At 38.6% G+C, this 16,182-nt stretch overlaps 1 protein-coding gene across 13 annotated transcripts in view; it reads right to left on the bottom strand.

Annotated features, from left to right (window-relative positions):
* The window catches only part of QTMAN (queuosine-tRNA mannosyltransferase), a 185,087-nt gene that overhangs the window by 146,257 nt on the left and 22,648 nt on the right, over nt 1-16,182 (bottom strand). The window contains exons 3-5 of one of the 13 annotated variants that reach the window (XM_075757255.1): nt 15,578-15,650; nt 12,475-12,664; nt 10,225-10,320 (exon numbers count right to left, since the gene is read on the bottom strand). The exons of 11 other annotated variants lie outside the window; for them this stretch is intronic. The gene's annotated coding sequence lies outside the window, so the exon portion shown is untranslated. The remainder of the gene's footprint in view (nt 1-10,224; nt 10,321-12,474; nt 12,665-15,577; nt 15,651-16,182) is intronic. One more of the 13 variants, XM_075757257.1, reaches the window with a different exon arrangement.

Genomic DNA, 16,182 nt, shown 5'->3' on the forward strand with positions numbered 1-16,182 from the left:
TTGGGTTTTTCCCTCCCATTTCACTCAAAATATGCAAACTTGGATGCCTACAACTTGCACATAAACCTGAATTACAGCATTTAAATCCATTCATTAAAAACTAAACACTCAAATGGTATGAAGACAGAAGTTTAAGCAAAAGCAACTACTCCCTCGACCAGGACCAGGGAGCATTTACTCCAAGGGTCAAGCCCCAGAGGTTGGAACTGGGGGGGGGGGGGCGTGTCTGAAATTCAAGTCCTAATTCTTGTGTTTTTAAGGTGACACGTTGCTGCTCTCCTCTTCCCCACGTCGGCCTGCAGCTCTCTGATTTGCCGTGAGGTTGGTGAGGTTTCTTTGAAAAACCAAAACCAAGTGGCAAGCTCGTGTGCCGGGTACAGGAGGGGGCTCTCAAAACGCTCACAGCGTCACTTTTCATCTTCTAAGACATAAATTCATGTGATCTTTTAACAACTATTTATTTCACACCAAACCAGATATCTCCCTAAAGCCTACCAATACAGCCTGCAGGCATATTTCTTAAATAAAAGTACTGAATCCTTGTATACTTAAAATTTGCATAGCAAAGGGATGAATCAACTATCACAGAAGAAGTAACACTGTGCAGCAAGTGCTCACCTCTTGCAGAAGAAAAAAAAAAAATGCCTGTTTATTGGGTTTGGGTGGGACTCCACACCAATTTCTTCACATTTCACAATTGTGAAGCATCGTTTTCTTGCAGAACTATGACAAGCACGACTGCTGTTCACACTATTCAATGCATAAGCTATGTTCACACAATTTGTTTTGCATATGCAAACCATAGCATTTGTAGATTTTTCTTTATTTCTGGTTAAAATTTAACGAGATTACACAATGCCAATTTAACTAAATTAAATAGTCTTAGTCAGAAAATTATTTTGTTGGAATATTTCAGATAATTTCCTGTATTATCTTTGCTGTGAACAGAAGTATTTCTGCCTGCAGAAATGCTTCAGTTTTAACAAAATTAGCATACTACGGGATTTCCACCAGCACCTATGTTAAATGATGTATCAATATTTTTTTTTTTTTTTAAAGAAATATAAGGTGTTACATCAGGACTGAATTAGACAGAATTAAATCACTCTGTTGTCCTGGCTGTGTTTCAATGTTCAGAAAATAAGTAGTTATGTTTGAAAACAGGCAGTGAAGCCCCCCAATAATTAAGACATGTATTCTGCACATTTCTTCACAGTACAAGGGTAAATTTTACCTAAAGAACCAGACACTAGAAACAGCTAAGTAGCAGAGGAAAGTCCAGCAGGAAAGCTCCTGCCCACATACTCCTTTGAGAAATATTTAAGGTGAAATCAACTCTTTTTGCACTAGTGGATCACAAAGCTTTTCAAAAACTAGCAGAGGAGATCTACTGAAAAACTGTGATGGAGCCTATCAACACATGATATGGTATCTCCTATGATCTAAAAAAAATTTATCTGCTACCCAGCAGCACATAAGCTAGTGGGGGAGACCAACAACTCATTTCTTTACGAAGGCGTTCCTCTGGCGAGCTTCCTCAGGACCGGGCACAAGTGGAATATCGTATATTCTTATATACCAGGTATAACACACAATGAATTTCCGTGTTCAAAACATGACACATCTTTACGTTTCCTACCTATACAAAGCCACCAGCACTATCCCATGCAAGCAACGCTGCAATGTAATCTCCTAACCAGTGCCATGACAACTAATGTAATTATACTAAAATAGTATTAGCTATATTTATATTGGGATAGTCTTACCACAGTTCTTAAAGACCTGTTCTGCTGCTCAGGAATTAACCGTATCTCCTCGGCCCTTAACAGTGTAATTAGTCATTTTGACACTTTGCCTTCCGCGGTGACTAACAAACTCCTCCCACTCGTATAATTCAGTGGAGATACCTCAGATTTAAATTATATGGTTCAGGTAATAACTATTCACAGAGTCTCATTTTTTCCTAGTATCTTATTTTAATTCACCAAAACGAATAAAAAGAATTCTGTTACATGTTTCCTCCCATCCCCAAGTGGAAATTTGGGGTTTTTGCTAAGCACAAATCAAACCTGATAACTCAAGCAGCTTCCATAGTAAGGTGTTAATATCTTCCAGTTTAAAAAAAAAAAATTAAGTTTTTCTCCCTTACCCTCAAATTCAGCTAACACAAGGTCACCCTTCAGCTCACCACATCCCCATCGGTCAGCAAGCCTTTGGCACGGAGGGGCTCTGCACAGACCTGGGGGTTTTTATCATATTTTTGGCCATTTTTTTTTACCAGTTTTGCCATATTTACAGACGCACACAATGAAACACCGAGACTCCTGCAAAAACAAAACGGTCAAACTGTCAGAAGTCTACGCGCATGTGCTCTACAACACACACGGTACAAACTAACCAAAAATACATTCATCATATGTAAATTTAAATAATAATTTCAAGTTTATTTAAATAAATCATTTAACACATAGTTCTTACAACGGCGGTTTTAGGAAACAGCATCGGCACCCGCTGTACCAGAATGCCGAGGAAAGTCGATTCTAGTCAAATATTTTCTTTTGACTGAAGTGCAAATCGCATGATCTGAATGTGTATGAACTAATTAGCAAAGCAGGTACCCACGAGCTGTGGGTAACTTCTCGCTCTGCAGGCTACCTAACAGCAGATACTTCATGACTTTTAATTACCATCATCCCATACCCATGACAGAAACAACTGAATCGCATTTGGCCAACAAAATATGAAGGTATTTTCAGAGACGTTCTTACTGTTTATTATTAATACTGAAGTGGAAGTTAGCACTTAAAATACTTTGAAGAACTACCCTTACTTTTGTGTTTAAATCACTGGAGGTATGATTATGGCATGGAAATCCCTTTGGATTAAGTGCCCTCATCAAAACATCTTATAGGTACATTAAAAATTGAATGGGCATAAACAACTCCAGCAGCTTGGAGCCTGAGCTGGTCTCGCAGTGATCTTTGCAATTCATAAACATCAACACTTGGAATAGTTTGCGTGTGAATACAAGCAACTAATTATTATCTTTTGCTTAAGGGCACGTATGGTGTGCTCTACAGGTATCGCCACTGCTTTTTGCCTAATGTATTGCCTCTTGAAGTCTTTCAATATAACAACTCACTGATACACTCTAAAGCATTTCTAGTGTTACCAAACTGCTTTATATTCAAAGAGAACACACTGCAACTTCTGAAAGATGTTGCTAGGAAAGAAGCAGTAGTTACAAAACTCTGTGTAACTTGCAAATAGTAATTTCACATTGTTCACTAAGATACATATTAACTTGTTACTTAGCACAGAGACTTTTTTTGACAGAAATATTGATGCTTTCTTAAAAAATTGTGCAAGTCAGTATCTTTTTATGGAAACCACTTGATCTTGCAATAATATTGGAACTTCTACCTTAATTACCGATTTAAAAACAAAGTTAACTTACAATTTATCAGCTATGTCTTTTTGCATTCGTGTCATTTAAAAAGCAAATATGTTGGGGCAGGGTAGGGGAATGTTGGAGGACACAGGGCTGCCTGGTATTTTCCCTAAAAAAATTTCATGGTGCTGAAGTGTATAGAATACATTGTAGTTAAAACTATAATAGTAAATATTTCCATTGGCTTTTTGATGATAAATAGTTTTTCTCTGATATATGACGACAAGCATTAAATTACCACATCCAGATTACTTCTGCCAACAAGGAAGCCTACATGGAAAAAGGAGAAAGTACGACATGATAATTTAAGGGAGCCAAGGGCTTCCCTATTTTAAAGCTCCCCAAGAACTGATCCAGCGGCTGAAGTACAACATACCTCGATTGCATCTCCTTGTGCCACCTTGTTCTCACTGCTGCTATACAGCATTGTGTTCTTTTTCTATAGCTGAAAAGCCCCAAGATGCCAGAAGTCAATTTTAAGTGAACTTTATATTGATGGAACAGCCTAAAGACCTAACCTGGGCTGAGTTTGAGCCAACAATACCTTAAGGCTCCCTCACCCCTAAACACTGAACACCAAAAGGTTCCAAAACCTTTAGAAAGAGGTGCAAATCATGCTGTCAGGGCTACAGCCAGCAAAAGACGCTACTAGAAATAAAGGTTAGCATTAGCCTGTTATTCAGAGACTGTAGAGTGAATTTTAAAGGAGGTAAAAAATAATTACTCAAACTAGAAGACACTTAAGGTCAATTACTCAACTATGATAGAGGGGGAAAAAAAGAGTTTAGCAATCACCAAAAGTCAATCGACCTTGGGGGAAAAAAAAAAAAAAAAAAAAAGACAGAGCAAAACCTGCCTCTACGACATGACCGGGGAGAGAACACCATCCACCCGGAGTAGCTCTGCATACTCGCCTCCAAATTCTTTCATCCTGGTTTTTGACTAGCTGACATCAAGTTTTGAGGTGCATTAACCATCAAGTTTGGAGAATTTCAGTCCGGACTTTGGTTCACAAAATGCTTATGCTGCATCTTTCCACTAAATTTAGCCATTCCAAAAAGATCTTAAGAATCCTGTTTGCAACCCAGTTAAAATGATCCCTCTGTGCAATACTTCTGGTTCTCATCATTTTACTTCAAAGCAGAATTTGGCCCACTAAGCCTAACTCAGTATTTTCCACCCAGAACTGTAAACATTACTTTCATTTCTTCATGGAAGTGATTGGTATGATTGGTAAGGCATAGTTTCAATATTACAAATAATGAGGCAGCACAAATTCTAGAAAATGAAAACTTCCTGAGCAAAACTAACAGCCTTTTCAAACACTATTCGTAATGTTTTGTTATTAACCATTTCCTCACTAAATGACCTTTTTTTTTTAATTTAGATTCACAACTATGCCAGGCTGCTAAATAAAACAGCAATTCAAAAACTGAAAACATTTTACACATGGTTTACAGCTAATGAATTTTGAAAGTTGAAAGAAAACACTGCAAAGAAGTTAGTTTAGAACAGTAGTGAGATTCTGTAAATAGATTCAACTCTTCAAAAGAAAATCAGTCACTGCATACTGCTTTAAAGCCAGTCTTTCAAGTTAGGACTAAACTAAACCGTTTTTTAGTGAAATGACACTATATAAAAAACAGTACTAAAAAATGCAAGTGTAAAAACAATACTAATCATCCCCAAAATACCCCCTTTTTTTTTTGTAGAAGCAGCTCTACAGGTCCCAACAGCACTGCATGCACGAGTAGGCTGGGCGCCCCACTAAGTTGTTTCTCCACAACTTCACTGTATGTGCTTCCAGGACGATAAATAGGACGGCTCCATCTTCGTGATGGGGAAATCTTTGAATGACAGCAATGGTCGGCAGATGAGTGCCTCCTAGTTAACTTACTGTCAGTCACATCTACGAAGTTATGCACAAGACTACGCCAAAACACTGTCTCTCAGTCTGTGGTGCAATAAGGCTTTCGTATGCAGTTATCTTTGATGCCTTAATGAAATTTCTCTATTTGTTCCATGATGTAATATGAAGTCTAGAGACAAAATATCCTCTTAATTCACAGACCGATAAACATTGCTATGCTACTTACATGGAGATGCATAGCTGTTTACAATCATTGCAGAAACTCAACCATTAGGATTTCCCCCCGTCCCTAAAATGTCTAGGGCTTCAGATTTCTTCCAAGGTATCAAAGACCTAATAACATAGACTCTTACAAAGAACCCAAAATGGATCTCTCAACTGAAAGTGAAGCAGAGGTGAACAGAAATCAATAAAAGTAGCGCGTATCATTAAAACTTGCCGGCAGCTAACACATTGGGTCCTTTCAAACACCACAAGAAAGCTGTAAGTGTAGTGAGCAGCAGTATCTGAGCTAGCTTAATCTAGTTAACAGAGATAAAACACCAAAGTCAGAAGAAAGCTTTAGCAACCAAGATAAACATTTTCTGAGAATGCACAGTATGTAATTACATTGCTGCCACATGCAACTTCTGTGTCACTGCATCTGCACCACTCCTGGTACCCAGAATACCTAGACCGACTCAGTATAGGTATGTTTAGCATATCTTTAAAACAACACACCTTCCGTTTCGTGTCTGAAGACCTACCCTTTGATTTGCTGAAACGTGAATATAAAAAAGCAGAAATCCTTACAAAGAAATGATAATAGCTAGCTGCTTTGATACCTATGGCAACATGACTAAAAACAAGCAATTCAAAGAAACAACTAATTTAGTTTAAAGTTATGAAGTTATGAGCGCTTTTTTTGTGGTCTTTAACTTATCTGCAGGCTCTTTCATCCAATTTTTGTAAAGAAGTGTAAGCAGCCATTCTGAATTGATTATTACAACTTTAGGATGAGTGACACTTGACTGAAAAAGCAAAAGGATGTCAGTCTCCTTTGTTTTCATTTTCAAAGAGGGAACATGAAAATGCTCTTCTCCCTCCATGCTCTTCTATTCAATAAAGAAAATTAAAGGTTGCAGTTCAGGCCCATGGTCTTGGACTCCACCTTCCCTCCACACTGACTAAATACATAGACATACTTGATCCGGTAGCTTAGGTAAAATCATTCAGCTGTCTGGACAATGCAAGCTGAATGTGAAGTCCTATTTCACTAGAATTGGGTCATATTCCTGCACACAGGACATCTGCAGGATTTGGTCCAAGTCATCTGGAGTATCCTTCCAATGCTTTAGAAGTTACCAAAACACAATATGGCTCTTTCCTGCAGCAATTCAAGTTCAAGAAACTCAAGAATGCAGGCATTCACTAATTTTTTTTTTTCTTTTTCTAAAATTTATGTTTGGATCCCAGCAATTCATCTTGTGCCATAAAATGTTTATGGTTTCAACTTGTGTGGAGAATCCAGCAGCTTTCAGAGATCGAAGGGCCATTCTTACCATCAAAACTGTAAGCTTCACAATGATAACATCATTTTCACTAGTTTCACAAAAGATACAGAAATACATAACTCTTAGCTGCCAATAACCTTACACAATAAAAACATGCAACATCAACCAGTAAGTTTTTGCTGACCACAGAACACAAAATTAGCTTTCGTCAAACGTTTTTAGACTAGTAGAATCACCTATGCATTTTTAATATTACAATTAAATTGCCAAAAATTTATAAACATGGCCCAAAATGCAGTTTTTCTGCATAAAAAGTTTAAAAAAAATTATCTTCTTCCAGTGCAAAGATAAAAGCATATTTTAAGTCATTATTTCCTCTTTAGGCTTCCCTCCTAAGAGCAAGGAGGGGGTTTAGTTTCCATTCAGTAAGCTCTGAAGCATTGAACAAGCTTGCTAGGCCATCACACTGCAAATCGAAGTTTTACTTCAATAGTTTTACACCCCAGGTTAGCCAGGGTCAAGAGTTCTGCACAGGCTGTATATGTCCACCCTCAAGAATGAAACTGCTTCAGTTCTTCAATCACTTAAATTATATTGATAGGTTATTCCGAGATTCAGTAAAGTACATGGTGTGTACATATAATCCATATTTGGAATATTTTGAGTCCATCCTACATGAGATTTTTAAATTGTGTGTAACTGTGCTCCTATTCACATCTAAGACATGTTTAGAATTTAGAACTGCCCTGCTATGTGAATGCATTATTCATGAAAAATTTAAAAACAAAAAAAACCCAAACAAACAAACAACAAAAGTACAAAAAAAACCCCAGAAAATTGGTATTTTAAGATTTACTTCTGCAAAAGCTATTCTGGCTACACTAGGGTCCTACCAAGCATGTTGGCTCAGATGAACTGGCAACCTACTCACAGGATCCAGCAAGTACCTATGCAGCTGTTGTTTCCTAGCAAACATCTGAGTAACTGCCCCTGGTTTGTCTCATTAAAAAAAAAAAGAAAAAAGAAGATACTGTTACAAAGTATGCCGAAACAGCAAGTTAATGAGATTACATACTGGAAATCACCTAAAAATAATTATTAACTGTTTACCAGAATCCTGCAAAATTTCCAGTAGATAATATTCAAATTCAAGTTGTCAGGAAAAAAAAAAAAAAAACAACCAACACAAAAAAAGAACACACCATACTATGTATAAACATATACGAGAACATACAAAGCACCAAATCATGTCCTACACTTGCCTTTTCTTCTGCATGGGAAAAGCCCATGCTACACCTCTCTGAAGAAATGCAGCAATCTTCCCCCACAGCTCAGCCACTTCCAGACCAGAGCGCAGCATGACATTTGATACGCACGCTTTCGATCCGCGCTTTGCGAGCGTGTGGTAAAGTCCTTTCTACAGATGATGTGAATTACAGGTATGCAGATGGAAGTGTTAGAAGAGGTTCTTAGTTTCAGTCTCTGAAGTACCTTCACGGCAGTAACCACATGATTCAAAACTGTCTGTACTCATTGCTGCTACCATTTGAACACAGGATATCGTTTTGCTTTGCACTAATACATATTCCTCAGATTTTAAAGTGCTACATTTTCATAATTCAGAAAAAAAAAAGGGTTCTAGCAATAATGCACTAAAAGAACAATGGGAGAGTTTGGAACTTTTCCTGGTTTAAAATTAAGTTTTATCATTTGTAAGCCTCCAATAATTAAAAAAAATTTCTTACTTCATCAGCTAGGGTTCCATTAGATTTTTACTTGTGAAAATTGGCCTTGTTAAAAATGAAATGCATTCATTTTAAAACACAGCTGCGTGTCCTTTGTGAAAAGGACAAATGCCCACACAACAAAAATGCACAAAGTCAGAAGGAATTGCCTTCTAACAATAAAAATGCATGGGATACAGTGCACAGATGCATACCAGAGCCCAGCTGGCCATCAGCACTCCAGTTTCATCCCACGGCTCTTCCAGAGGGGACGGGGCCAAGCCAAACGCTCAGAAGGTGCAGCAGGAAGGGCTTGCCCCTGTGCCTGCAAACTGCGTAGAAGTCCAGAGGAGAGGACAGTCCTTAGGGGCACTCAACCTTCCAGACCTGCACAGCCAAGAACACAACTGTCACCTTTATAATCCTACAACCTGCATGCTGTCTGGCATTTTTACTAGCACCACAGTGCAGCAGAGGGGCCAACAGCTGAGACATATCCTAAATTTTCTTTTACATTAACGACGACACTTGCATATCAAAGCCTACATGTGGAAGTCACTAACATTTATGGAGCCACTTAACTGTACACTGAAGCCTGAAACAGTTACAGATGGACAGGTTGTGCCTACATACCGAGCATACGCCTGACGCAAACAACTGAGACACTGGGAAGTTGGTCACCAGTGAGAGTAGCACTGGTGGTCTCCATCTAACCTCCAGTCACCCCAACAAACACCCGTCTGCCCTTGGACTCATTATTGCTCTGCGTCTGGTAGCAGTATTTCAGAGCGTGTCCCTCCACTACGCTCTACACCACATGAAACTGAGCTCAATTAAAGTATTTTAGAAAAAAATACCTAACGTGGAGCCACATTTTCAGAAGGAGAAGCTGCAAGTCTCATGGAGTTACAATGAGACTTGGGTGCCTAAAGGTTTAAATCATTTCTGACAATGGTAGTTCAGCAAAGACTCTCAAAAACTTTTGAAAAATCTTATCCTGTATAATGTCAATCACAGTTCTTTTTTTTAATTACAGTTTATGGTAAAAAAAAAAAAAAACAAACACACGACATGCAATACTTGCGCGAATTAGCATTTCTTTATTCCCCCCACCACATCAAGCTCACTCACTTGGGGATCGCATCGGAGGACAGACACTGTTCTTCCTGCGTGAGGCTGTTTCTCCCCAGCTCTGAACAGGGGCTGTGCTACCTGTCCTCTCCCACCTGCTGATACATACCAGGAGATGACGCTACTCTAAGTTTACGTGATTTTCATCTCTGCCCAACTCACAAGGTTACTGTTGGCCCTGCTTGTCTGTGCAAGAAGCGGCTGCAGAGACATTACAGATCTCTAGTGCCTGACAAAACCCCCCCATTGAGAAAGCATCGTGGTGGCTGTAAGCCATTTGTGGAAGAAGGGAAGGGCCCGGAGTTTGTTGCTTACTCCTTTATCTCAAATTTAATTAAATTTGAAATAATTTAGGACACAGAAAAATAATTAAAATATTAACCATAAACAAATAACATATATACTCCTTGGCATTTGATTTCATGTCAAGAATCGAAAGTCTGTTATTTCCTCTAATAAGTTATGATTTGTGTCTTCAACCTCTTTCCTCAATCTCATACGTATCATCTGCCTGGAAGAGATGCACCTACACCTATGAAGCTATGGTCACAATACCTTCTCCAACCACCGTGGACAGTAACATCACCTACAAATTGCAGATACTGTACTACAGGAAAGCTTTTCCTCAGCGTTTCCACTCTTTGGCAATACCTAAAAGAAAACACACTACTCGAGAACTAGGCTTTCCAAGTTCTACTTTTTCAACAACTTTTTCTTATGGCTTTGCTATCTCGCTGACTGCCACTGAAAACAATCAATTAAGGTAAGTCTTTCCCACATTACACTGAGAATGATATACCATTACTTGATTGTACCCAACAAAAGTTTAACACACAAAAAAAGTTCTTATACAACTTACTCCCTAACAGACTCCTGAGTACTCAACTGATAGTTTTATAATATTCCTTTATTATTATTAAAGAGATGGAGTGAAGAATGATAGGGAAAAGCCCATATCTTTACAATAAAAAGCAGCTGAAAGAGCTTCTTAACAAGAAGCTTTCTAGAATTTTAAAACAAAAATTCCCTGGAAAACCTAGATGCTAGGAACAAAACTAACTACTGTAAGGAAATGGCAAGATGATGGAAGAAATCACAAGCGTCAAACAAGCCAATAAAAACTTCATTAGAATAAACGGACTGTAAAAGTTTGAACAAGCTCCATGCTATGGAGACCTCCAGATAATGCTATTACGATGTACAATTACGGTGCCAGCACAGTTCGGATGCCTCAGAGTCAAATCAACAAATCAGTTAGGACACCAGAAGAAATATGTGTCAATATAAGCAAGACAATGTAAGAAATACTTGAATTCTCTGCCGTCTCCTGAGAGCTTACACTGCAGCCCTTCCCTCGTCGCAGCCCATAATATTGTCTTTTCATTACTTGACCACATATTTTAACACATAGGAGCTTAAAACCTTTAAGCTTGTCACTCTTCTGTCAAATTTAGTACAAGCTGCCTGACGAGTTCTGAAGTTATTGGAAAAGAAAGGGGAAAGAAGGAACGGCTCTGACATAACACTGTGTCACACCAACTTGCTTGCTTAAACAGACCAGGCTTAGAGAGGTTTTACGTGCACAGAAGCACGAAGCCTCCCTGAAGAGAGGCAATCCCAGCTGGTTTCAATGTTAGAGACACTGCGGAAGGAGGATCCCCCCCTTAAAATACTGACTGATACATCCACTACATGCAAAATTCACAAAAAAAGTTATCAGATTTTCGTTTTGGTTTTAAGGCACAAATAAATGTCTCTTACACTTCAAGCACCACGGAACTTAGTCATTTTCAGTGTGAGGAAAACTAATTTTCCCCACCAAAAGTATAAAATTTACTGTTGAGTCTCAATTTACTGTTGACTACCGTTAGCTTGAACAGTGGAACTCTACCTACTCTGATTTTTTGGGAGGAGGAGGTGGGGTGATAAATAGGACATACATATCTGAATGGCCAAACAATTTTGGTCATCTCTTCCGATCTCGCTGTAGGGCCCACCCGTCTCTCACTCACGTACAGCCATATGAAGCCGGTCTACTTGAATTACCAGTACAGCACAATTGTTAACAGACATATCTCATTCATGATCTTAACATTTCCCACCTCTGCTGCACCCATGTGAATCCAGGTTTTGATTGAAAAGGAAAGAAAAAAAAAAGTAGTCAGCAAGCATGTTGCTCATCTTTCCTTGAAGGAAAAATTCCTTTGATTCCCAAAGCCTGTAACCTTGTCAGACTTACCATGCACTAGAAGCACGTGTGAACTCTATCATGATTTTAGGGGCAGGCACAGGAAAAAACATTAGTAGATATCTACTGAACACCAAGAATTCTGTACTCATTGAACTGGGCACAAAAGGCTATCAAGTCTCCTTTTCTTTATGGGGCCAGTTAGTGCCACCACACAACCAAGATGAAGAAAGGTAGTCCCCAGATTGCACACACTGAAGTCCTTATTGTAGTCCCTGCTGCCTGCTCAAACAAGCATAGCACGGAGAGATAAGTAGTTTAACTTGATCCATCAACGATCTTCTGAAAGGTAGCACCTTCACAAACTTGATTTTAAGACTATTATCCCACAAAGTGTAGGATGAAGCTGAACTAATGAATTTGCTCTGGGATCGATAACACTCTGCAGTGACCCACAGGGAAAGGCAACGTACTGCAAGAGCAGGGAGCCCAGGACCCCGACTCTACATTGAATTATTGGCCATAAGCCACTCAACTCCCTTTGTGTCTTGTGTTTTCTGCCTGCCAAACGTGGAACTACACTTTCCCTTTTTCATATTTATCTGAAGTATTATTACCTGCATCCAGAACTGGGAGCAGTAAAATAACAGGCTTTGCTGCTTTAGTTGTCTTCAACAAAGCAGTTCGGGAGTCTCATCTATGGATCTCAGCGGTGAGCAGGACTTTTTCCCATCTGTTCTAGCCACGTCAATCCAATGGAGAGATGACAAAGTGCAATTTTCCCCACTTGCAATAGAATTCTTAAATCTGGGATGGGGGCGAAACAAGAAAAAATTCAGGCTAAGCAGCTTCATCCAAATACTACCTCACCCAAATATTTATCCCAAATACTTTCCTAACACAAATATTTATCGCAAATACTTTTTCCAGTAATGTCAGCAAAAAAACCCTACAGTAGAGCTAAATGTAAAAGACAGGAGAGTCCACAATCACCTATGCCCATTGACGATCAAGGGTAGGTAGGTTCATTTACTTCACGCTTTACCAAATCCTGTAGCGGAGGAACCAGGTGAGCTTTGTCTTCTCTCCCCCCAAGACCCCATCAGCCTGACCTGCCATTAAAGGTCCTCTCTATAGCAGATGGTCATCATTACCATTCTAACCATGTCAGGACAATACCCCATCCCACCAGAATTCAAGACAATATACTAACGTCAGTCTTGCCATGCTGTGAAAGTTAATGTCAAGATCTTCTGCATTTATCTGCTTCATGGTCTTTTTTGTATATGCAAAGACTGCACCAGCCCTTTTGTGATGGCATTATAATCACATCTCCAAGTCCTCCCCTGAATCACAGTATCAGGGGATGGATGAGGTTGGCGGTGACCTCCTAGAGATTAACTAGTCCAAATCCTCTGCTAAAACAAAGGTCAACTAGAACAGGTTGCCCAGGAACACGCTGAGTTCTGAGTATCTCCATAGACGAAGACTCTACAGCCTCTCTGGACAACTTGTTCCCAGTGTTTGACTGCTCACAGTGAAAAATATCTTCCTGTATTTAAAAGGAATTTCCTGTATTTCAGCTTGTGCCCCTAAGCCTACTCATCTCGAGGCTAAACTGTCCCACCTCTCCCTGCCTCTCCTTGCATCATGCCCATATTCTCAAAACGGGGTTTCCCAACCTAAGTTTTCTGTACCAACTACAGTTTTACTGTATTTTGATGACTGAACTACATGACTAACTGGATATATTTCTCCACTATTCTTTGCATCATCTGAAAAATATAGCAGCAAAAATTAATCACCAAAACAACTACCAATTAAATGTAACTAGGTCATGAACACATTGGAGATCCACTAGATGTAGGTCTTTTGCATCCCATTAGAAGTTACACTTTAAGCAATGGGACATTTTTAATCTTTTCTGCGTCTCAGCTACATATAATCCAAGTTTTTATATCAGAATATTGTGTTGCAATGATTTAATGCTTTAAAATAGTTTAATATAGCAATATAGGCCAGACACACAATCCTATTAAAAAAAATACATCGGCTTTGTCTCACAAAGCCTTCTATCACGAAACCATAGTGACCAGTATTAATTATGTGTTTTGGTTTTTTTGTTGTTTTGGTTGGTTTTTGTTTTTTTTATTTGTTTGTGGGTTTTTTTTTAGCTTTTAAGCCTTCACCAACGGAAGTCCAAGTTAACCTTTACTTTCTTTTGTCCTGGGCTAAAATCCACTTCAACATCCTTTCTGCCCTTTTAAATATAGAAACTTTTTGGAAGTCTTCCAGTACTTTGAAATAAACACATTTACAAGATATGCAACAATTAACATGAGTGGTTCTAGAGACTCCTGAGACAGTTTTCAAGTCCCTATGATGTGATGTCCAGATCTGTTTATATAATTTTTTTATTTAATAGTTAATTTCAGAAATCATTCCTTTAACATCTTTAGCAAAGTGGGTGTGAGCTTTCTACTCCAAAAAAAAAAATTATTTGGGAAAGGAGAAAATACTACAATAAAGTGCGCAAAAAGCAAAATTACATTAAAAAGGAAAAAATACATTAAACCAGTACAAGCTTATGCTTAGTGACGTCTAAAAGAAAGAGCTGACTATTTTTATGGGACACACTGAAAATGACCATTTCACGCTGCAGATAGTTGCCTTGGAGCCAGAGGACTAGCTGCATTAGATACAAAGATCAGAAGATTGTGATGTTTATGCACCTAAAAGTTGGTATCTGTCCACTTCTCGATTGTCAGTTAGATTACATGTTTCTATTTATTTCTCAAAATGGGAGGTTTAACACTTTTTCACTTCAGACTTCACAGAGGAACTTAAGATTCTCAACAGCAATGAATTTGTCAGAGAGTTTCCAATCCAAGCTTTCGAAAAGGTAGAGTAGAAATAAGATGAGAGGATATTTTTCAAAACGAATTCAAACTGGCAAAGTCTGAGGTCTTTTACTATTGAATAGTAAGGGAACTAGTTGAAATAGCTACTGGATCGGTTGCAGTTATCTTCAAAAGCTCATGAAAGTCAGAAAAGCTCCCAAAGACATGAAGTGCTAGCACAAACAAAACTTACTCCAAAAGAGGAAACAAAAAGGAGAAACGAGAATTACAGACAAGGAATCCTTACTGTCATACCAACAGGTTATCAAAACAAGCGATTAAATGATCTATTTGTAGACACTGGCCAGTCAAGATTTGTTGGGGGGATGTCACATCAAACTAATCTTAATTTCCCCCTTTGACAAGAAATGCATCTTGACTTCAGTGAGGCCTTTTCACACAGTATTTTGGGAAAATATGATCCAGGTTATATCACTAAGATGCAGGAACATCACAGGATACAAAACACTCCCAGCGCAGTAACTACCAGTAGTTTGCTACGAGAATGGCAGAACACTGGAAACAGGTAGGAATCTGTCCTCAGTCCAGTACGCCTCATAATAGTTTCATCGCTGACTTGTGGAAAACACACTTGAAAATCTTAGCACGTAACACTAAGCTCTGGGAGGTGCTGCAAACAAATACTAGAATTTTAATATATCTTCAACTGAAGTGCCACTTTTGATTGAGAGCTGGAAGCCTAGGAAAGAAGTTTAGCAATTAAATTCCAAATTACACTCCCTACAAATTTCATAAAATCTTACAAATTATTTTATATGTATATTTAAGTCAGGAATGGTTCAGACAAATTTCATCCCACCCGAATACAAGAGATGAAGAATTCCCAGGATCTCTTCCACATCAAATATCTACAAGCGTAGCATGGATCTACACTGAAACAGTGGAAATGGAGAAAAATGCATGAAAAGATGCTTCCACATCAGTGAAGCAGCAGAGAGGTCCCAGCACTGCAGAGGCACATCTGCCCAGACAACCCATCCCCACAGATGTCCTGCTCATCTCCATCAGTTCTGTCCCCCAGACTCTAGTTTTTGCTGTGCTGAACCTCAATCCAGAATAAAAGAATTCAGAAGTAATTCTGAGTAAAATCTACATAACTGTCCTAATCCCTATGCAGGCTGTTATGCAAAGAGACATTGCTCAGTCCGGTGTTTTTAAAAAACACAAGCATTTTAAAAAGTTATCAGGGAAACAGTCATACAGCACTTTTCTAATAGCTACGCCTACACTATGGCTCTTCAGTAGCCAACTAATAGAATGCAGAAACATTCAACCTCCAAACTTCAGTAAGTTTTTACAACATGTAGAAATGTTTTTTTTCAATATATCATGACTTTAAAAAGTACAACTAAACAGAGCACTACTACAATCTTCTAGTTATATTTTTGCTAGGTTTTAATGTCA

Source organism: Balearica regulorum, chromosome 6 (genome assembly GCF_011004875.1).
Source record: "Balearica regulorum gibbericeps isolate bBalReg1 chromosome 6, bBalReg1.pri, whole genome shotgun sequence".
NCBI classification, from domain to species: Eukaryota; Metazoa; Chordata; class Aves; order Gruiformes; family Gruidae; genus Balearica; species Balearica regulorum.